The sequence below is a fragment of the Anticarsia gemmatalis genome, chromosome 28 (genome assembly GCF_050436995.1).
Source record: "Anticarsia gemmatalis isolate Benzon Research Colony breed Stoneville strain chromosome 28, ilAntGemm2 primary, whole genome shotgun sequence".
Taxonomy (NCBI): Eukaryota; Metazoa; Arthropoda; class Insecta; order Lepidoptera; family Erebidae; genus Anticarsia; species Anticarsia gemmatalis.
Window position 1 is genome coordinate 1,387,728 of NC_134772.1, and position 23,180 is coordinate 1,410,907.

At 36.5% G+C, this 23,180-nt stretch overlaps 1 protein-coding gene across 1 annotated transcript in view; it reads left to right on the forward strand.

Annotated features, from left to right (window-relative positions):
• Positions 1–3,698: 3,698 nt before the first annotated feature.
• The window catches only part of LOC142984766 (organic cation transporter protein-like), a 46,044-nt gene continuing 26,562 nt past the window's right edge, over positions 3,699–23,180 (forward strand). Inside the window, exon 1 of the mRNA XM_076132554.1 lies at positions 3,699–3,885. The gene's annotated coding sequence lies outside the window, so the exon portion shown is untranslated. The remainder of the gene's footprint in view (positions 3,886–23,180) is intronic.

Below are 23,180 nucleotides of genomic sequence, written 5' to 3' on the forward strand. Positions count from 1 at the left end.
TGCCCGATTGATTCCGAATAGAGACGAAGTTATATGAACATTTATAAGACTTGTTTTAAGTATATTCGGTTCGGCATTAATCGGTCTAGCCGGGCGGCAAATCCGAATATGTAGACAAACCCGACCGGCACAAGCCGAACAAGTGAGTCAAGTTTTCCCCGTTATTGTAACATTTTTTACTGCTGCTCTGCTCCTATTGGTCGTAGCGTGATGATATATAGCCTATAGCCTTCCTCGATAAATGGGCTATCTAACACTGAAGAATTTTTCAAATCGGACCAGTAGTTCCTGAGATTAGCGCGTTCAAACAAACAATCAAACAAACAAACTCTTCAGCTTTATAATATTAGTATAGATTAGTATAGATATAAGTTTTTCCTTCCGTATAATAATTAATTTATCACCATATCATGTATAAGATACTTATGTTTTCAACACGTGCTCATATTATTGGGTAATGTTGTTTATGTAATAAATATTCAAGATCAAGGTCACAGCTATAATTAGAATAACGCCGTTCAAATACGTGTCACGAGTTCGAGCTCCGGGTTAGGCAATCTTACTAATATCCTACTAATATTATAAATACGAAAGTTTGTGAAAATGTATGGATGTTTGTTACTCTTTCATGCAAATACTTCTGAACCGATTACGATAAAATTTGGTATGTAGGTAGCTGAAGACCCAGAATAACGCATAGGTTTTTTATCCCGGAGTTCCCAAGGGATCGAGATTTACACGGGAAGGGTTTCCACGCGGGCGAAGTCGCGGGTGGCCTCTATTATATTATGAAAAAGGGAACATTATTGTCTAAAATATACTACCTATATATAGAAACATATAATATTAGTATGGATTAAGAAGGCATCTATCTAGACTAATAATGTTCTAATTTTTTTCTTTAGGTTGCAGTTTTGCTTACAATTTGACCCTCAATTAAATCGGTAAGTCAAATGGGAAGAAAATGTCCCATAGGTTCTATTGGGAACTAAATTTAGTATAGTAAGATTACTAGGAACTGCGCGAGACTCCTTGTGTGTCAAAATAAGAAACGACAAAGTTTAATACTTAACTAATACAAGTTTTAATTAATATAAAAGATAATAAATCAATTTGTTATATGTTAATACTTTATATCTATGTTAAATAATTTATATTATTTCCGTACTTTTAAATTATTCGTTGTTTAAGTAACTTTTGAGATAATATTGAAATTAGTTTATCGTGACAATATATTTACATGTCTATAAGACAAAATGTATGGATGTGAATGTGACAAGGGAAGTTTGTAAAGATCGTAGCGAGTGGCGTTATTTGGTCTCTGTCTACCCCTACGGGAAATAGGGGTGATATTATGATGTATTATACATATGTATGTAATTTATCATCAAAATCAAGTTTACGGCTTGCAAACTGTGATCATTATCAGGCCTTTCTTCCAACTATGTTGGAGACGGCTTCCAGTCTCACCGGATGCAGCTGAATACCAGTGTTTTACATGCAGCGACTGTCTATTGGACCTCCATAACCCAGTTATCTGTGTTATAACACGATACCCTTCGGTAAGACTGGTTGTCAGACTTTCAAGCTTCTTACTACTGTTAACGACTGGCAAAGATTTTTGAAAATGACAGCCGGACCCAAAATTTAATGTGTCTTCCGAAACAGTCGCGAAACTCGACATGTGTAAGATAGTCACCCATCTAAAGAACAACCCCGGCAAGCGTAACTTAGCCTCAGATATCTTGTTGTTGTTACTTAGCCACGAGTTCTAATAAACTCGTAAAAACAAAACAGGTAAGGTTAAGTGTCCCAGCTTCGAATCCTGGATAGTTACTTTACAAGTTTTGCAATGATTACGGTGTTTTCCTTTACCGTTAGAATAAGTGATAGTTATTTCTAATATACACATAACTTTGAAATAATATTAGGTCGGGGAAAAAGTATTTTCGCGTTATAGTATGTATGAACTTGTAATAAAATCTTGTCTCTACACAAAAAAGCTCGATATTTGAGTACCTCACGAGCTCACTGAAAGAAACCTAATGAACCGTGTACTCATTTGTGATTCTTGAAGCCAAAAAGATTTTATTACAAGTTCATACATACTATAATGCGAAAAGACTTTTTCCCCGACCTAATAGTTGGAAGAAAGGCTAGACTCATATTCTTAAAATTTTAGTTTTCTTACTTTTACAGAAAAATACGTAATATAATAATTTCTTTGTTTCAAATCAAGTTACAGCTGACGTCACTGAGAGGGGTGGTAGGAACTGTATCAAAGTAACTACTAGTTTTAAAGACCTCTGGTTGTATAGATATGATTTGTGTGGAGAGGTCAAGTTATAGTGGTTTAATAGCAAAGCCTTCAATGACTTTGAAAGGTAGTGCTGTAGTGAAAAGATATAAAATTTAATTAAGCGTTTGTAGTTTATATTGAGATTGTTTTTTTTAATATAACTGTTGACTACGTACTCGGTAGTGTACGCGGTAGTTGCGCTGAGGTGTAGGGCTCGATTCTCGAGTCAAAAAACTATTATCACTTTTTGTGTAATTTCCCAAAGGAAAAAAGTTGACGTAGCAGTCTTCCGTGCTTTAGAAGACATGAAAAGCCATTGGTCCTGCGTCTGACCACTATGTTTCATCCGGAAATGAGAGTAATGGAATTAATCTGTTTCACAGTTGGGTGTCTTCGACGGAACTGTATCTGGTATCTGAATATTGGCTAGAAGGACGATTTATTTCGATACTTATCTTTTAAACCCGAAGCGTTTATTCCAAACCAAATTAGAGCTATCGATTTGAAAAAATCTAGAATTATGTTTACTTTATATTGCTTGACATTTAGGCACAGTGGAAGTTTGGTAAATGCAATGACTTAATCGTAATCATAATAACGGGTGGTTAAATTGTAAGGGCCGATGTTGAATGTGAACCACACCTAAACGCCAAGTTTTTTTCCGAATTTTATTTGACATTTCTTTATTTCAGACTTACTCAATTTGAACCATGGAGCGATACACAATCCAACACCGTGTTAAAGTTATCCAGACTTATTACGAAAATGGGCGTTCAAATCAAAATGCATATCGTGCACTTCGTGTTTTTTTTGGTCAATTTAATCCAAATGTGCGTACAATCGCAAAAATCGTGGAAAAATTCGAGCAAACTGGGTCTGTAGAAGATGTGAGAACACCAGTGCATGCTCGTACAGCTCGTACTGCAGAAAATATTGCTGCTGTTCGCGATAGTGTGGCTGAAGAGCCGTCCACCTCAACTCGTCGTCGTGCCCAACGATTGCACCTCTCGCACTGCAATCGACTGTCAATAGAGAATCTTATTTATCTTTTTATTTTGGTACACATAACTCGTAAAAGTAATTTTCAATCACCAATCTTATTTAAATATTAATTTCAGTACATATAACTTAGAAAAGTCATTAGGATAACATCTTGGATTCGAATCTTTGACCACTTGCGTTGGAGACAAACCCTAATCTAGACCACATAGCTATCACTGCTCTTACTAGCACGATCATAATTGACTTCCGCTGCATTTAATTTTAATGCATACCCGACCATGAACTTCAAAACTATACACTCAAAGCGATACTATATTTTATAGCTTTTTATATGCACAAGTCTAACCACGACTATTTAAGACACAAGGCTATGTTCGTACGGTCAGTTAAAGCAAGCGCGTCGCGTTTGCAACAAGTAATTGTTACTTAGTAATAGTACTTGCAGTGTAGTGTTGTGCTCCAGTTTTCTTCCGACTTTTACGAGTTCCGAGAAAAAAATTACGTAGTTTTTTTTTCCGACGAAAAAAATTTTTCGAGTTTTTTTTTTCTGAGAACTTTTTCGAGGATAAGAATAGGGAGCGAAGGTGAGTTTGATTTTTAATTTTATTGTAGAACTACCCACATTTTTTTTTGTTGCGAAATGGTGATAATGGATAAAGAGTTACGATCATAACTTTTAAACTCTCGCGTTGCATGTTTAATGAATAATAGAATACGGGAATTAATGAAACGTTAGGCATTTTAGGGTAAAATACATAATTCCCGTATTCATTAAGAATTACGATATTTACAATATTTTTTCATCCTATTTTTCTTTTAAAACATAACTTTTAAACCTTACTTTATTCCTAGAAAATAATAAAAATTCGGGACTTCGCGTTTGGGCAATAATTAAAAGATAATTACATTATTTACTATGTTTTTTTCATGCTCGTAAAATCTACATATTAAAACATAATTTTCATACCTTACTTTATTCCTGAAAAGAAAAGAAAATATATTTTAATAAGTTTCACCAACAAAGGTGTACTTGTTAGTGCTAAAAATATAATTTTGAAAGAAACATACAGCTCAATTAATTAGTTATTATATTTTAACAATTGTTATCTAAGATTTATTGAAGGCAACCCTCTCTATATTGCATAACAATTAATTATATCAAAATAGTTGTATACTAAATGAAGAACAATCCTTTATTTTTTTCATAAATCTTACTTCGCTTATATTACTAGAAGACTGTCCCGACTTTGTCCGTGTACACTGTACAGTACATTTTTATCCCGTTGATTCTATTCTCATGGGAATTTTGATCCCATCGATCCCATACAAACCTTGTACAATTACAAACACATTAATATAAATATTCAATTTGGTGTTATAGTGGTTTCAATGTAATTCGCGTACATACATATTGATAATTCTCACTAAGAATTGCTATTGTGTCACGGAGACCTTTACAAACATACAAACAACGGACACAAAGTACAACCAGAGTTAACCAGACTCGAAACAAATATTTGTGGATCCCACAAATAATTGTTCCGAGTGGGAATCGAACCCACGACCTCCCGACGCAATGGTAGCGGCATGGCGACCTAAACCACTGCACAACGGCTGGAGTTAGGGCCTTGAGTCCACCACGCCGGCCAAGTTCGGGTTGCACCGTATTATCATTATTATTATTTATGAGGCGCCCATAGCCAGTTGCGCTCACCGGTCGGCAAACGATCAGTGGGTTAAGCAACCTTGGCGCGGACATTCCATAGGTGGGTGGCCGCTTAGTGGTATTTGAACTGAGCGTCTCCGTGCTTCGGAGGGCACGTAAAAAGTCTGTCCCTGTTGTTATCAATAAGATAACAGTCGTTAAGCCATGTCAAAGGCCTTCGGGCGGCTTGATCAACTTTGACACTAGGTTGACCACTAACCATACGACAAATGAAATAAAAAAATATTATTTAATACATAAATCCTGTACCTATATCCCACGATAGTATTTAGCTATCACCATAACAAATACGGTTAAATAATGATATTCAATTTAAAACTGCGACTGATTGAACTTGAACCAAATCAGTTTCACGGTGAGTGGTTCAGATTAGGTCATAACTCAGTGGTTAACGCGACAACCGAACGGTTGCTTATACGAAATAATTAACTGTTATCTAACGCGTTTATATTCGCCGATTTACTCATTAACCGTTAACCCATTAATGTCCCAGTGCTGGGCAAGGGTCTTCTCCTGGAATGCAAGTGCCGGTTGGGCAAGTTTTATAGAAGTAAAATCTACTCATGTTCTCTATAGAAGCCATTATATATATGGCAATGGACTCGCCCCCTATTACTTATATTAGGTCGGGGAAAAGTCTTTTCGCATTATAGTATGTATGAACTTGTAATAAAATCTCTTTGACTTCAAGAATCACAAATGAGTACACGGTTCATTAGGTTTCTTTCAGTGAGCTCGTGAGGTACCCAGTTTTTTGTGTGGACAAAAAAAGTGATTACAAGTTCATAAGTTTACACATACTATAATGCGACCACACTTTTTCGACAACCTAATATTATCCTTCTAAAATTATAAATGACAAAGTTTGCGAAGATGTAGGTATGTTTAATACTCTTTCACGTAAAAAATACTGAATAGATTTTCATCAAAATTTGGTACATATACATTTTGTAAATTCTATCTATCTATTTAGCTCACATTTTCCCTAAAGTAAAACTTAAGAGTAAGAGTAACAAACATCCATCCATACATACATACATTGTCACAAACTTTCACATCTATACTAATATTATAAAGCTGAAGAGTTTGTTTGTTTGTTTGAACGCGCTAATCTCAGGAACTACTAGTCCGATATGAAAAATTCTTTCAGTGTTAGATAGTCCATGTATCGAGGAAGGCTATAGGCTATATTACATCACGGTACGGTCATTAGGAGTGGAGTAGCAACGAAAAATGTTACAAAAACGGGGAAAATTTTGACCCATTCTCTTAGGTGACGCAAGCGAAGTTGCGCGGGTCAGCTAGTTACTTATATTAGGTCGGGGAAAAAGTGTTTTCGCATTATAGTATGTATGAACTTGTAATAAGATCTCTTTTGGCTTCAAGAATCACAAATGAGTACACGGTTCATTAGGTTTCTTTCAGTGAGCACTCGTGAGGTACACAAACATCGAGCGTTTTTGTGTAGAGAAAAGATTTTATTATAAGTTCATACATACTATAATGCGAAAAGACTTTTTCCCCGACCTAATAAATTCATTCTTTATTAGTAGGATCACTCGTGTGATAGGGAGCGAAATTAAAAAGTCAAATAGCACTGACCGACTCAGGAGTCGAACTTCAGACCTCGGTTTCCATACATACCTCAGAAGCCAAGGCAAAGTCAAAGAAATTGCCTTAAATAATAAATCAAATTGTTGCAAATCGTTTCCGCTTTTTAATGTCAATGCTTAATTCTTTTGAAGTCAAAATATTTCAGTATTCAGGTCAAAGTTTGTGCTGTAAATGGCAAAAGTTGTTTTGAAAAATGTCAAATTGGTTAAAAAGAAATACTCACAAATACTACTGAACCGATTGCAATGAAATTTGGTATATAGGTAGCTGAAGACCCAGAATAACACATAGGCTACTTTTTGTCCCGGAGTTCCCGAGGGATCGGGATTTACACGGGATGGGTTTCCACGCGGACGAAGTCGCGGGCGGCCTCTAGTGATGTAATTAACTTACTCAGACCTCAACGCAGATCAAAAGTCATTAGGTTAATGAACTTTATGTGAATAAGGCCTTATTGATTGAAATAATACATTGCAACATGTCTATACAATTTTGATGAAATTAACCCATTAATGTCCCACTGCTGGGCAAGGGCCTCCTCCCGGACTGAGGGGAGAGGTTAGGCCTTGAAAACCACCACGTTGGCCATATGCGGGTTGGGGACTTTGCATGCCCCCAAGAAAAGTATAAAATTTTCTTTATCCCAATTGGGACACACATTTAATTGTCTTCTTTTGCTATATTTATAGCAGAATAACAAAAAAAACACTGTGTAATAGCGACATAGAACTCAAGATTAAATAATCAATTATGTTAACGGTCAAAAACATGGACACACGCAGATCATATCGGTGATGTCTTGCAAAAAGGTCAGGTGCTACTCGTAACCGGCGGTCTTGTATGACAACATGTATGTATGTGAATGAGGCAAGGGAAGTTTGTAAGGATCGTACCAAGTGGCGTTCTTTGGTCTCTATGCCTATCCCTATGGGAAGGCGTGATTTTATGTATTAGGTCGGGGAAAAAGTCTTTACCCATGTATGAATTTGTAATAAAATATTTTCTCTACAAAAAAAAAAGATCGATGTTTGGGTACCTCACGAGCTCACTGAAAGAAACCTAATGAACCGTGTACTCATTTGTGATTCTTGAAGCCAAAGAGATTTTATTACAAGTTCATACATACTATTATGCGAAAAGACTTTTTCCCCGACCTAATATGTACCTATGTATATGTGTCAAATATTTGACCTGAATTAATAAATGATTTAATTTTCAACCTGGGAGGTAAATATTTACGATATACAGTTGTAATTCGATCGCCCCAATTTCGTAATTTAACAACTTTTTGAAGTATAACTACTTGAAACTTTGTATGTATATGAGTCATGCAAATATATCGCTTTACTCTTGACATTATAATATGGTGTAGACAGTAGTGAATAAATAAAATAAATATGATTGGACAACTCACACACGGTCATTTGATTCCAAACTAAGCAGAGCTTGTACTATGGTAACCAAATAACTGATAAACATACTTATATACTTCTAAATACATACTTATATAGATACACTAACATCCAGAAATAAATAAATATTATACGACTGTCTTGTCCATGTCTCAGGTTCGATTCACAAGTCAGACAGAAAACCAGCTTTTTAACCCATAACTGTCCCACTGCTAGGCAAGGGTCTCCTTTTAAATTGAGAGAAGGGGCCTTGAGTCCATTAAAGTACTATTGATCTTTTCTAATTAATATTAGAACATTTCTTAATTCTTTCTTTATCGTATGGTTAGTGGTCAACCTAGTGTCGAAGTTGTTCAAACCGCCCAAAGGCCTTTGACATGGCTTAACGACTGTTATCTCAATTGATAACAACCGGGACCGACATTTTACCCGCCCTCCGAAGCACGGACACGCCCAGCTCAAATACCACTAAGCGGTCACCCATCTATGGAATGACCGCGCCAATAGTTGCTTAACCCACAGATCGTTTACCGACCGGTGAGCGCAACTGGCTATGGGCGATTCTTGATTACAAACACGAAATGCTATACACAACTTAAAACTGATTGAACAAGGAAATAATTTAGATTTTAGCTTTCCGCAATAATTTAAATATGTATTAGCATATGTATATAACTAATAACTGGCCCCCAGTTACATTTCGAGGTTATTTTAAACCATTTTTTTGCATGACGTATAACTACGTACATTTTAACTGGGTAACCCTCAAAACTATAGTTAATTGCAAACTTTATTTAGAACATGAAGTAATAAGAGTTAAAACAGCCGCACGGATCGATCTTGCAAGTTAAGCTACGCTTGCCGAGGTTGGCCAATGGATGGGTGACCACTGACCATATTATATATACCATGTTTGCAATGGAGAATTTTTATTATAAACATACATAATATCAATTTTTTATACTTGAAAGTGTAGGTAATATGACTTCCTAAGTCATTGGTGTCTTGCCTCGGGTTCGAACCCTCGACCACTTGTGGTGGAAGGCGCAGGTTAAAATCACTCGGCTATCACTGCTTTAATTAAAAGATAGACTTCTAGAAAAATCTTTCGGCAAATTTCATCTTAATTAGTTCAGCTTTTTGACTATAAATTATCATAGACAAGTACAATAGACTAGGTAGATAAGGTAAGTCTATTATTCTGCCAAAAATTAATTTGTGTGCGTAATTTGCCTCATAACTTATCGATTTTCGGGTCCTCATTATATCGCGATGTGTCTAATGTAAAAGAAAAGAAATTCTAATTAGTCCATCACTCAGTTATTTTTTTCATCAATAACAATAATAAGTGACTAACGGCCAGTTTCTTCATACATGACATTTGTGTAGTAAAGGCAAATCAGTTTTTTCATAAAATCAGTAACGATTGCACACTCGTACTAAACTGCAACCGCGCGGTTAAGCGTTCCCGCCGTTAACCATTAGAAAGAAAGAAAATAAAGAAAGAATAAAGTTTATTTATTAAAACCAACATAACAATATTAAAATTAGGCTTGCGAGCGACAAAACCGAATATGTGTAGATGAACCCGATCGGCACAAGCCGAACAAGTGAGTCGAGTCGGTTTTGTTGTTCGATAAATATTGCCGAACCGAAAATGTGTTTAGCAAGCCTAACGGTTAACTGCGGGAACGCTTAACCGCGCCTTGAGGTGCCCATAGCCAGTTGCACTCACCGGTCGGTAAACGATCTGTGGGTTAAGCAAACCTTGGCGCGTTCATTCCATAGATTGGTGACCGCATCTTCGTGCTTCGGAGGGCACGTGAAAAGTCAGTCCCGGTCGTTATCAGTTAAGGTAACAGTCGTTAAGCCACGTCAAAGGCCTTCGCATGGCTTGAACAACTTTGACACTAGGTTGACCATTAACCATACGATAAGAAGAAGAAGTCTTACCCCCGGTTGTGAGTACATTTAGCGGTAGTTTATCTATTCGCTAGCGTTTTTATATGAGTTTCAACGCTATTGAATAGATAAACTACCGCTAAATGTACCTTAGAAACCGGGGGTTAGTGCGTAAGAGGATTACTTATAAATAACCCTACAAGCCCAATTAAACATTACCGGGTTTATTTCATACAATGCAGTAGTACACGAAACAAAAAGCACTGCCTATAAAGTAATTATGTTCAACCTTAAGTGATCACGCGCGTATGAAACAACGGATATGGTAATTGTGTTTGACATAAGTTGGTTTAAGTTTTGTATTAAAATAAATGAATAAATTTAACCCATTAATGTCCCACTGCGGGGCAAGGGTCTCCTCCCGTAATGAGTGGTTAGGCCTTGAGTCCACCACGCTGGCCAAGTGCGGGTTGGGGACTTTGCATGCCCTCAATAAATGTATTAAACAAATTTTTAGGCATGCAATGTTTCCTCACGATGTTTTCCTTTACCGTTGGAGCATGTGATAATTATTTCTAATACACACATAACTTCGAAAAGTCATTGGTGTGTTGCCTTGGGTTCGAACCTGCGACCACTTGTGTGGGAGGTGTCAACTTATACTACTGCTATCTAAAAAAGAAATTAATCTTTCTAAAATGAAACTTGAACTTTTCTGTATTTATTAAAATGACATAATGTAAACTATACACAAATATAAATTTTAATAGTAGTACGATTTAATCAAAAAACCTCAAATGTTTAAAGTGTGTGAATGTTGTTCATAATATAATTCACTAACTGCTGTATTTACTAAACAAATATGTTTTCATAGATTTTGATTTATTTACTAACACATGATACATAATCTATTGGATTTCCGAAATGACGTCAAATTACCAAAATTATTCGTATCACTTAAAAATAAATTCAAAATTCTGATTATTTTAATTTTAAATCAACATGTAGGCACTTAAAGCCTATGTTTATTAAATATTTATAATATGACGATAATGTATAGATAGGTTTATTATGTAGAAACAAAAACACTATAAAAATCTGATTAATATGTCTATAAAGATCCGGATACACTTCCTGGGTGAGGCAAAATATTTGACATTTTATTTTGGACCGCTACTGTCCCACTGCTGGGCAAGGGTCTCTTTTTAAACAAGGGAGGGTTTACGCCTTGAGTCCACCACGCTGGCCAAGTGTGGGTTGGGGACTTTGCATGCCCTCAAGAAACATGTTGTTGATGATGATAATTATTTCTAATACACACATAACTTAGCAAAGTCATTGTTGTGTCGGGTTCGAACCCCTGCGTTCGAGGTGCCAACAGCTCTGGCTATTATAAATAGTAAATATTTATTTATTTTATTAAAAAAGGTAATTTCCGCACTAAGGATTGCTCTTGTGTCGCGGGGACTTTTACAAACATACAAACAACGGACACATAGCACAACCAGACCCGAAACAATTTTTGTGGATCGCAAAAATTATTGCCCCGTGTGGGAATCGAAACCTAAACCACTGCGTCACGGAAGAGATGTACTAACGTTTTTTCTTAAATAAAGTATTTACGTTACAACACAGAAATCTTGAATATTGTAACGATTTGAACGTCACCCACATAGGATTTCCCGACGTTTCAACCAAGTGACACCGTTATTAAAATTCAACCACGTTATATCTTTGCTAAATTGATTGGTTTTACCGACAGTAACTAACTCTGATCGTTATGTAAAAGTCAGTTTACTCCATAATTTACATGTCATGAAACGGAAGCCATTGTACTTATTATGCTGTCATGAGAGATGATTTTTCTAGTTAATTAGATTATTGTTATATGATTAACCCTCGGTTTCTGAGGTACATTTAGCGGTAGTTTATCTATTCAATAGCGTTTAAACTTATATAAAAAAACGTTAAATAGATAAACTACCGCTAAATGTACTCATAATCCGGGGTTATAAATGTCCGTGACTCTGCTCGCTAAATAATGTACCTTTTGTTGTTTTCCGGGATATTATCTAATAGACTGCCAAATTTTATTCTAATCATCAAAGCCGTTTTGACGTAAACGAAACAAGAACAAATAAATTATTACAAATTATAAAAATTGTTCTTGTAAATAAATGTACGGATGCTTTTTTTATCTTTAACGCAAAAACTACTGGACTGTTTTTGATGTAATTCAGTACACAGGTAGCTTAACACCTTGATTAAAGGATATAATACTTTTAGACCAACAACTCTTTCTATGCGGACAAAATCGGGTCCAGAATTTAGTCCTATCAAAAAACTGTCTCACATGGGAATTGAACCCCCTACCTTCTTACAATACTTTACAAATATAAGAAAATACATGTCTTTCTTCTAAAAATCATAAAACAAAATATTCTTTAACAAACACATCCATTTTTTACAATATCTTAGTACAGTAATTAACTACAGAAGTACCGAAGCGGGTCAATGCTAACTGCTACGTACAAACCAATTTAGACTTTAAAATGCAAGAAATAAAGATTAAAATTGCTTGTATTAAATTTAGTAGTTATAACAAGGTTAAGCGTTGTATTTTAAGGTTGGTTTTTAGATGGGTGACCGCGGAAGTTTTGTTGAGTTGGTTTTTTGATAAATAATTAAGTTGGTAGTGAGGTTGGGTTATTGATGGGTTAGCGATGGTGTTGTAATAGTGGTTTGAAATACTGTTTTTGGATTGTACAGTACAGAGTTCGATTATTGAGTTTTGTGTAGTTTTAAAGACTAAACCTCTTATTCATAAACACACTAAAAACCTATTTTAGTTAAACAACTACTATAATATGTTTTCTCATTTTCATTTCGCTAAGGAGTACAAGAAACAAAACTCTTTATAAGGCTTTCATAACTTCATATATTTTTATGAATAAGGGTAAAAGTTTTTACTTTAAAATTCTTTGATAATGCTTCTGCGACGCGGTCGGTAGTATATACGGAAAAGAATCCAAGACCTGATGATCAACAGTCGATCTTGAGGTCTCAGGTTTCATTCCCGGGTCGGGCGGGGTAACATTAGTCTATTTTTCAATAGTAACCCGGAGTTTGGTAACGTGCCCGGTATATGGCAATAGGCTCGCCACCTATTACATGCCACTAACATTGTTAATGACGAAACGTTTGCATTAAACCTCTGCCTACACCATTGGGTATAATAGGCGTGATATTAAGTATGTATCAAATATACCTATTTACATAATTTACCACTCAACAAAGCATAATACTATCAATTAAAACTAATTTACGAATAAAAATAATTTCAACTCTATTTTTAGTGTAACAGAGTTCATTTTCCTTCAAACTATTTTTGATTATAAAGTAAGTTACCATGAAAAATAATATTGACTTTATGTACACAGCAATAGAGTCGATATTTCTTTAAGACATTTAGATTGTTCTTGTTTCAAGCGTTTGATACAAATAGTTACTTATTAATTGAGTTAATGAAATATTCAATTTTAATTATTAATATGTTCACGCCTGTAATGCAAAAAGACAAAGGTGTGTGAAATACACCTGTGTTTCGCCATTAACAATGTTAGTCCCATGTAATAGGGGGCGAGACCATTATTATATACCGGACACGTTACCAAACTCCGGGATACTATTGATAAAACAATATAAATAAGAAAAGCCCAATAAAACTCCCGCCTGGCTCGGAAATCAAACCCGGGAAAGACTTCGAGTGGCTATGACTTGATACACACATATTCGATTCGGCAATATTTATCGAACAACAAAACCGACTCGACTCACTTGTTCGGCTTGTGCCGATCAGGTTCATCTACACATATTCGGTTTTACACCCCGGCTAGGCCGATTACTGCCGAACCGAATATGTGTGTATCTATCTATCTATCGTATGGTTAGTGGTCATCCTAGTGTCAAAGTTGTTCAAGCCGCCCGAAGGCCTTTGACGTGGCTTAACGACTGTTATCTTAATTGACAACAACCGGGATCGACTGTTTACGTGCCCTCCGAAACACGGAGACGCCCAGCTCAAATACCACTATGCGGTCACCCATCTATGGAATGACCGCGCTAATGGTTGCTTAACCCACAGATCGTTATCGACTGGTGAGCTTTGGGAGCACAACTGGCAAGACTTAAACAATTTTAACACTAGGTTGACATCTAAATAAAAAAAATATATATAATGTACCACGTCTATTATTGCGCTAAACGTTTAGTAATTTAAATAATTAAGTAATTATATTATCAATTTAACGGTACGTGTCAATACGCTAAAACCGGGTTTCTGATATTACCACACTAAATAACTACAGACACAAAGTACAATCAGACTAGCCACGTTTTAGCCGAAGGTATATACCATAGTGTGTGAAATACACCCACGTTTCGCTATTAACAATGTTAGTCCCATGTAATAGGGGGCGAGCCTATTGCCATATACCGGACACGTTACCAAACTCCGGACTACTATTGAGAAATATTCTATAATAATTAAAATAGAAACCAACACTGCTTTACCCAGCCCGGGACTAAGCCCTTTCTTAACACATCAATGACTTTTCGAAGATATTTGTGTATTAGAAAATATAATTATCACTTGTTTCAACGGTGAAGGAAAACATCGTGATGCAACCATTCATGCCTGGGAGTTCTTAGTTTAGTAGTTCTTGGAGGTATGTAAGTTCCCAACACGCAGTTGGCCAGCGTGGTGGATTCAGTGTTTTATCTCTCCCTCATTCCGAGAGGAGATCCTTGCTCAGCTGTGGGACAGTAATGGGTTAAAATGAGACATAAATGTTTTTTTTTATATTAAATTTATCTGAAATTCGTGCTACTAGTTTTCTTAGTAATTGCATATTGTTCCTAGGCTATATAATCGTAGCATCGCTATTCGGTCAAGACCATACATAGTCATGGATGAAGCGTGAGACGACTAATAATATAATTGATCTCTGCACGTCTCCCTACAAGAGGCCTTACTATAATCTAACCCTTGTTCATAAACACACTATAAGCCTATTTTAGTTAAAAAACGACTATAAAATGTTTTCTCTCTGTCATGTCGCTAAGGAGTGAAAGAAACAATAAATAAATAAATAAATAAATAAATATCATTGGACAACTCACACACGGTCATTTGATTCCAAACTAAGCAGAGCTTGTACTATGGTAACCAAATAACTGATCAACATACTTATATACTTCTAAATCCATACTTATATAGATAAATTGACATCCAGGCTCAGAACAAATACTCGTGCTCATCACACAAAGATTTGTCCCGGGTGGGATTCGAACCCACCACACGCGGCGCTACGGTTGTTGCGGCGAGGTGACCGCTTAAACCACTGCGCCAAACGTGCAGTTAAACTCTTTATAAGCCTTTCATAACTTCATATATTTTTATGAATAAGACGGTTAATATATATTATATAACTTAAAGGTGACTGACTGACATTGTAATCTATCAACGCACAGCCCAAACAAGGTTTTTGATCAATTCTACCTACAAGGGAATAAAATAGGGGATGAAAGAAAGCATGAAAATTCTGTCCTAAGTCACAAACCACGCGGACGAAGTAGCGGGCAAATGCTAGAAAAAAAACCCCATTAATGTCCCACTGCTGGGCAAGGGTCTCCTTTAAGAGTTTTCAGAAAAGCAGTTTACATCACATATTTTCCTTCACCGTTGGAACAAGTGATAATTATTTTTAACTAGCTGACCCGCGCAACTTCGCTTGCGCACATAAGAGAGAATGGGTCAGAATTTTCTACGTTTTTGTAACACTTTTTTACTGTTACTCTGCTCCTATTGGTCGTAGCGTGATGATATAAAATATGCTTTTTTTTCACGAAAAATATTCTTAAAATTATTTATATCTCTTAATACAACGAAGTCGCGCCAAGGCATATCCGCCATTAAAACAGTTGCCATGACAACGGAATTTTGTTAATATAATGTCATTATAATATTGATTATTCGTGACTTCGTTCGCCACCTGAATTTTTACGGGAAATGCGTCATTTTCCCGGGGTAAAAAGTAGCCTATGTCCTTTCTCGGGTATCAAAATATCTCCATACCAAATTTCATGCAAATTGGTTCAGTAGTTTAGGCGTGATTGAGTAGCAGACAGACAGACAGAGTTACTTTCGCATTTATAATATTAGTATGGATAAGGTGTAGGCAAAGGTGTATGTTAATCTACATTTAACGATTTGCAATTTTTATCTGCTGTAGTAGTTTTCGATGAAAAACATAACACACGATTTCACAACCTTCTAAACGTTATTACCTATTCCGTCGGTAACAAAAACTAGTATAGCCTAGCTTCAATCTAGACCATTAGGTTTTAAGTACTAAAACCTAGATATTTGAGCCTAGATTAATTTTAACTAGGTGTTTGCAGTTCGTGTCCGTTGTTTGTATGTTTGTAACTGTCTAATTTTTAAGTTATATTTAATACTGAATGATTAGTCCGAAAAGTGAATGCGTGAGTACGTACTAAGAATTGCTCTTGTGCCGCGGGGACTTTTACAAACATACAAACAACGGACACAAAGTACAACTAGACCCGAAACAATGATTTGTGGATCGCAAAAATATTTTTTCCGTGTTATAATCGAAACCACGACCTCCCGACGCAATGGTAGCGGCGTGGCGACCTAAACCACTGCGCTACTATAAATAAAGTTCAACATTTTAGCTACATTATCCATTGCCCAAGTTAGCCTAAATCTAGTGGAATATTTAAAGTCTAGAATAATAACACAGTTGCTTTATAACTGGTCAAACGCAGGACTCAATTGCTAAATCTATCCTTGAAAATAACCGTTCTAGTAGTGAGAGTATGTTTGTAGTTGTTTGTGGACTGTCCGGCTTTAAAACGAATTAATTTTGTGTGAGATATATAAACCAAGCTAGCTGCATGTTTACGCTTGCCTAGGCTGTATAGTGAATGGGTGACAATCTTGTACGTATCAAGTTCCTCCGTGTTTCGGAAGGCACGTTAAATTGTGGGTCCTAGCTGTCATTTTCGAAGATCTTTGACAGTCTTTAGCCAAGTTAGCTTGAAAATCTGACAACCAATCTTACCAAAGGGTACTATATCGTGATACCATGACAATGCGTCATTTTCCCGGGGTAAAGAGTAGTCAAGTAGACTATGTCCTTTCTCGGGTATCAAAATATCTTCATACCAAATTTCATGCAAATTGGTTCAATAGTTTACGCGTGATTGACTAACAGACAGAGAGAGTTACCTTCGCATTTATAATATTAAGTACTAGCTGACCCGCGCAACTTCGCTTGCGTCCAATAAGAGAGAATGGGTGAAACTTTTCCCCGTTTTTGTAACATTAATTACAGGTACTCTGCTCCTTTTGGTCGTAGCGTGATGATATATAGCCTATGTCCTTTCTCAGGTATCAAAATATATCGATACCAAATTTCATGCAAATTGCTTTAATAGTTTACGCGTGATTGAGTAACAGACAGACAGAGTTACTTTCGCATTTATAATATTAAGTATGGATATTTGTCTATGTCCAAAGTTTGCTGACACTCCCGGTAAATGGCAACAGGCCTCCTCTATTACATGGGACTAACATTGTTAATGGCGAAACGTGGGTGTATTTCATACATAACTGACTGCATCTCCGTTTATAACAGTCGTGATATCTATACTAATATTATAAAGCTAAAGAGTTTGTTTCTTTGAACGCGCTAATCTCAGGAACTTCTGGTCCAATTTGAAAAATTCTTTCAATGTTAGATAGTCCATTTATCGAGGAAGGCTATAGGCTACATATCATCACGCTACGACCAATAGGAACAGAGTACCAGTAAAAAATGTTACAAAAACGGGGAAAATATGACCCATTCTCTCTTATGTGACGCAAGCGAAGTTGCGCGGGTCAGCTAGTTATGTATGTATGTATGTACTAGCCACACTTAGCTCTGCTTATTACATAACAAAGAAACGATTTGAATTGAACACTAAGGTTCGTTGAATTACGGTTTTGTTTTCAAAACAACGATAAGAGTTTTCTAATTTCTTAGATTAATAGACAGATAAGTACACGTTTTTTAGTCTAAGAATTGACCACCTCACACGTAAGTGGTCAAGGGTTCAAACCCGCGTTTTGGCCTGCGTGGTGGACTCAAGGCAAAAACTCCTTCCGAATTAAGAAGAGTGGGGTTAGGTCTGGCTCTCAAGAAATGAGTTATAACAACTTTTAAGCATGCAAGGTTTCATGATGTTTTCCTTCACCGTTAGAGCAAGTGATAATCATTTCTTATACACACATAACTTCGAAAAGTCACTGGTGTGTGCCTCGGGTTCGAACCTGCGACCACTTGCATGGGATGTGCCAACTTAAACCACTCGGCTATCACTGCTTACTTAGAAAAGATAAAGCGAGGTATATCCAAAGTAAATATTGTTTATTTGTTTGTTTGTCGTATGGTTAGTGGTCAACCTAGTGTCAAAGTGGTTCAAGCCGCCCGAGAGGCCTTTGACGTGGCTTAACGACTGGTATCTTAGTGACAACAACCGGGACCGACATTTTACGTGCCCTCCGAAGCACGGAGACGCCCAGCTCAAATACCACTATGCGGTCACCCATCTATGGACTGACCGCGCCAGGGGTTGCTTAACCCACAGATCGTTTACCGACCGGTGAGCGCAACTGGCTATGGGCGCCTCAAGTAAATATTGTAAAACAAGTTAATTATAGACAGTACGGCACTAGACAGTAATTTGTGTGATTACAAACAATACCAAGATGATGCTATTATTACTGGAAATATCAATTATAGTTTCTTGTTAAAATTCATGTAAAATTGTGACTGTTTGTTTGTACATTTAAAACTTAAGAACTAATCTTTTAGACTATTTAAATTAGTTATTTTAGAATAACTAGATTGATGTCTGAGGTTAAGCTATAAGCTTTGTCATCTCCTAGCCTTTCTTCCAAACTATGTTGGAGTCGGCTTCCAGTCTCAGCTGGATACCAGTATTTGACATGGAGCGACTGCCTGTTTGACTTCCACAACACAGTTACCTGGGTTGTAACACGATACCCTTCGGTAAGACTGGTTGTCAGACTTTCAAGCTTCTGACGACTGTTAATGACTGTCAAAGATCTTCGAAAATGACAGCCGGGAACAACAATTTAACGTGCTTTCCGAAACACGGAGGAACTTGATATGAATAACATGGTCACCCAATCACAGAACATCCTCGGCAAGCGTTGCTTAACCTCAGAGATCGATCCGTGCGGCTGTTGTTAACTATGTCATGAGGTAGTTATAACCTATTTTAAATTCCAAACAAAACCACGGGTAAAAACAACAACAACAAAGAAAAAGGTACATTAATTAATTGACTTAACTTCAATTAAATCAGCCAGTAATTGATTATAAGACAGCTTTGCTAACAATTAACAAGGTTATGTAAATTTGACGTAGTGTAATCAGAGATAGTACTTGACCTGATCAATTTAGAGTCATCATGGTTTTTAATAACCTACCATTAGTTAAAGATAGTTTACTAAGCTAACTACAGATTAGTTTTTGACACCGGGTTCTTTTAAAGACCGCACTGAAGAATTTTTATCTAAATACTGTTTTAAACTGACTATGTGGATCCTCCTACTTCTTCTTATTTTGCTATGGTTAGTGGTCAACCTAGTGTCAAAGTTGTTCAAGCCGCCCGAAGGCCTTCGACGAGATTGTTATCTTAACTGACAACAGCCGGGACCGGCCTTTTATGTGCCCTCCGAAGCACGGAAACGCTCAGCTCAAATACCACTATGGAATGACCACGAAAGGGTTGCTTAAGCCCACAGAACGTTTACCGACCGGTGAGCGTAACTGGCTATGGGCGCCTCAATGCAACTACTGATTGCTCTACTATTAGAGATTGTAGATATTATATATAGATTGAAGAACTTTTATTATTTTCTAATTTATATTGCAATATTTCTCAATAGTAGGAATTTGGTAACGTGTCCGGTATATGGCAATAAGCTCGCCCTCTATTACATGGGACTAACATTAATGACGAAACGTGGGTGTATTTCATACACCTCTGCCTACACCTTCGGGTATAACAAGGGTAATATTTTGTACTAGCTGATCCGCGCAACTTCGCTTACGTCACATAAGAGAGAATGTTGGTCATAATTTTCCCCGTTTTTGTAACATTTTTTATTGCTACTCCGCTCCTAATAGCCGTAGCGTGATGTTATATAGCCTATAACCTTCCTCGATAAATGGACTATCTAACACTGAAAGAATTTTTGAAATCGGACCAGAAGTTTCTGAGATTAGCGCGTTCAAACAAACAAACAAACAAACAAACAAACTCTTCAGCTTTATAATATTAAGTATAGATGTAAGATTAATGTATTTTTTACTACAACAGACATTAACTTTAGTTTCGTATTGTAATTAGGTTTACACATACGCTAATGATTATATAATTAAGGACGAAAATCTAATCAATCACTTTTTACAAACATACAAATTAAACCTTTACATATTTTCCTAAAAAGAGGTAGACAGTAATATATTGCAATTATTGAAGCGAAATATTTTGTATGCTTAACACTGTATTTTTACACATAATAATATATTTTTAAGACAACTCCCGCACTAAGAATTGCTCTTGTGTCGCGGGGACTTTTACAAACATACAAACAAAGGACACAAAGTACACCAGACCCGAAACAACTGTTTGTGGCTCGCACAAATGTTTTTTCCGTGTGAGAATTTTTTGAATCGCACAAATATTTGTGCCATGTCGGAATCAAACCCACGACCTCCCGACGCAATGGTATCGGCGTAGCGACCTAAACCACTGCGCCCCTCAGAATAAAACCATAGAAATCAGAATAAATATTTCTTTGTTTCGAATATTCAGACTATAATACAAAATATTTCTTTTCAAACAACAATATGGTCACCCTACTACGCAAATGGCAGCTGCAATTACAATTTGTTAAATTAATTGCTCCAATATCTATTACTTTGTATATTTAAATAAGTTACAAGTATTTTGTTTTGATAATATACACGTAGGTTTTAATTATAATTACTTTGTATTACAGATTAAAGACAATTAAAGATATTTAGAGGAGCTCGTGGCTTGGTTAACAACAGCCGCGCGGATCGATCTCTGGGGTTAAGCCATGCTTGCCGAGGTTGATTTGTGGATGGGTGACCATCTTATACATATCGAGTTCCTCCGTGTTTCGGAAGGCACGTTAAATTGTGGGTCCCGGCTGTCATTTTCGAAGATCTTTGACAGTCGTTAACAGTAGTCAGAAGCTTGAAAGTCTGACAACCAGTTTTACCGAAGTTATCCCAGGTAACTGTGTTGTGGAGGTCAGATAGACAGTCGCTGCATGTAAAACACTGGTATTCAGCTGCATCCGGTGAGACTGGAAGCCGACTCCAACATAGCTTGGAAGAAAGGCTAAGCTGATATATAATAACAAACCAATTTTATAGGCTTCCCATATTAGGTATCATTTCCTGTGTTAACTGACTTAGAAACAACAATATCGGATATAAATTAATACTATTTTTTATCTCTACAGTTTAGTTAAAAAAGACAACTCCCGCACTAAGAATTGCTCTTGTGTCGCGGGGACTTTTACAAACATACAAACAACGGACACCTACGAAAATAAAAGAAACCTAATGAACCGTGTACTCATTTGTAATTCTTGAAGCCAAAGAGATTTTATTACAAGTTCATACATACTATAATGCGAAAAGACTTTTTCCCCGAACTAATATTAGATAACCACGCCGCTGCCATTGCGTCGGGAGGTCATGGGTTCGATTCCCATACGGGACAGCTATTTGATTCACAAATAATTATTTCGGGTCTGGTTGTACTTTGTGTCCGTTGTTTGTATGTTTGTAAAAGTACCCGCGACACAAGAGCAATTCTTACTGCGGGAGCTGTATAAAATAAAAATTAAATTTATATACAAATTTCTATGATTTGTTAAACACTTTTATCGCAAATTCATGTTGAATGTCCAGTTCAAAATGTTCCGGTAAACGTTTGTATAAAGTTAATTAGCATGCAAGCAATGAGTGAATTGTTACGTGTTGTTACCAAGGTCTGTTTTGTAATCTATGGTCATTCACTCGCCGTGACCTCTGAGGTCTGAATCAACCTGAGAGTATCCTTATAATGAGCGCAGTTGGTAGCCAGTTGCGCTCACCGATCTGTGGGTTAAGCAAATCCCTCTGAGAATTTCTTAACAGATAATAGCAGTAGTTTGACCCGGTATTCGAGCCCGAGACGTCTGTGCGGCATTCATATACACATATCTATCGTATGGTTAGTGGTCAACCTAGTGTCAAAGTTGTTCAAGCCGCCCGAAGGTCTTTGACGTGGCTTAACGACTGTTATCTGAGTTATCAACAACCGGGACCGTCTTTTTACGTGCCTTCCGAAGCACGGAGAAGCCCAGTTTTTAATCACCACCCATGTATCGAATGACCGCGCCAAGGTTTGCTTAACCCACAGATCGTTTACCGACCAGTGAGCGCAACTGGCTATGGCCGCCTCTTTAATACTAAATATTCTTTTCCCATAAATTTTACACCTTCGAAACCAAATGTCGAGGCCCAAAAACACGGAAACACTACTTCATACGAAAATTAATTGCAAATTCATTGCGAATTTTACATCAACCCGGAACCGAACTATGACCATGCTAAGCATTCACTGGCCTTATGTAACGTGGGACCTCCGTACATTAAGTAATGGTATATACACGTACTTGCAAGGTCAATGACTTTATTTGCCAATTATTTGACAATGGTGTATGGTAACATTTAGTCTAATTAAAATGTTACTAGTACGGGTTTGATTTTCGATTCGGGTAATAATATATAATTATATTTACTTTGCATAAATATTGTAGAAAGTTTTGCTTTTATTGTGGGTTTGATTCTTGAGTCATGTCAGATTTTGTATTATATGTTTTCCTTCTCTTATACGGCGAAATAAACAGCTGAATTGCTAGATAAAATTAGTTACAAAGATATATGATTATTTCGATAAAACATCTATAAAATTAGACCTGCATGTCTTAGCTTATAGATTTCTGTTTTACCTAGTAGATAAGGAGAAGATTGTTTAT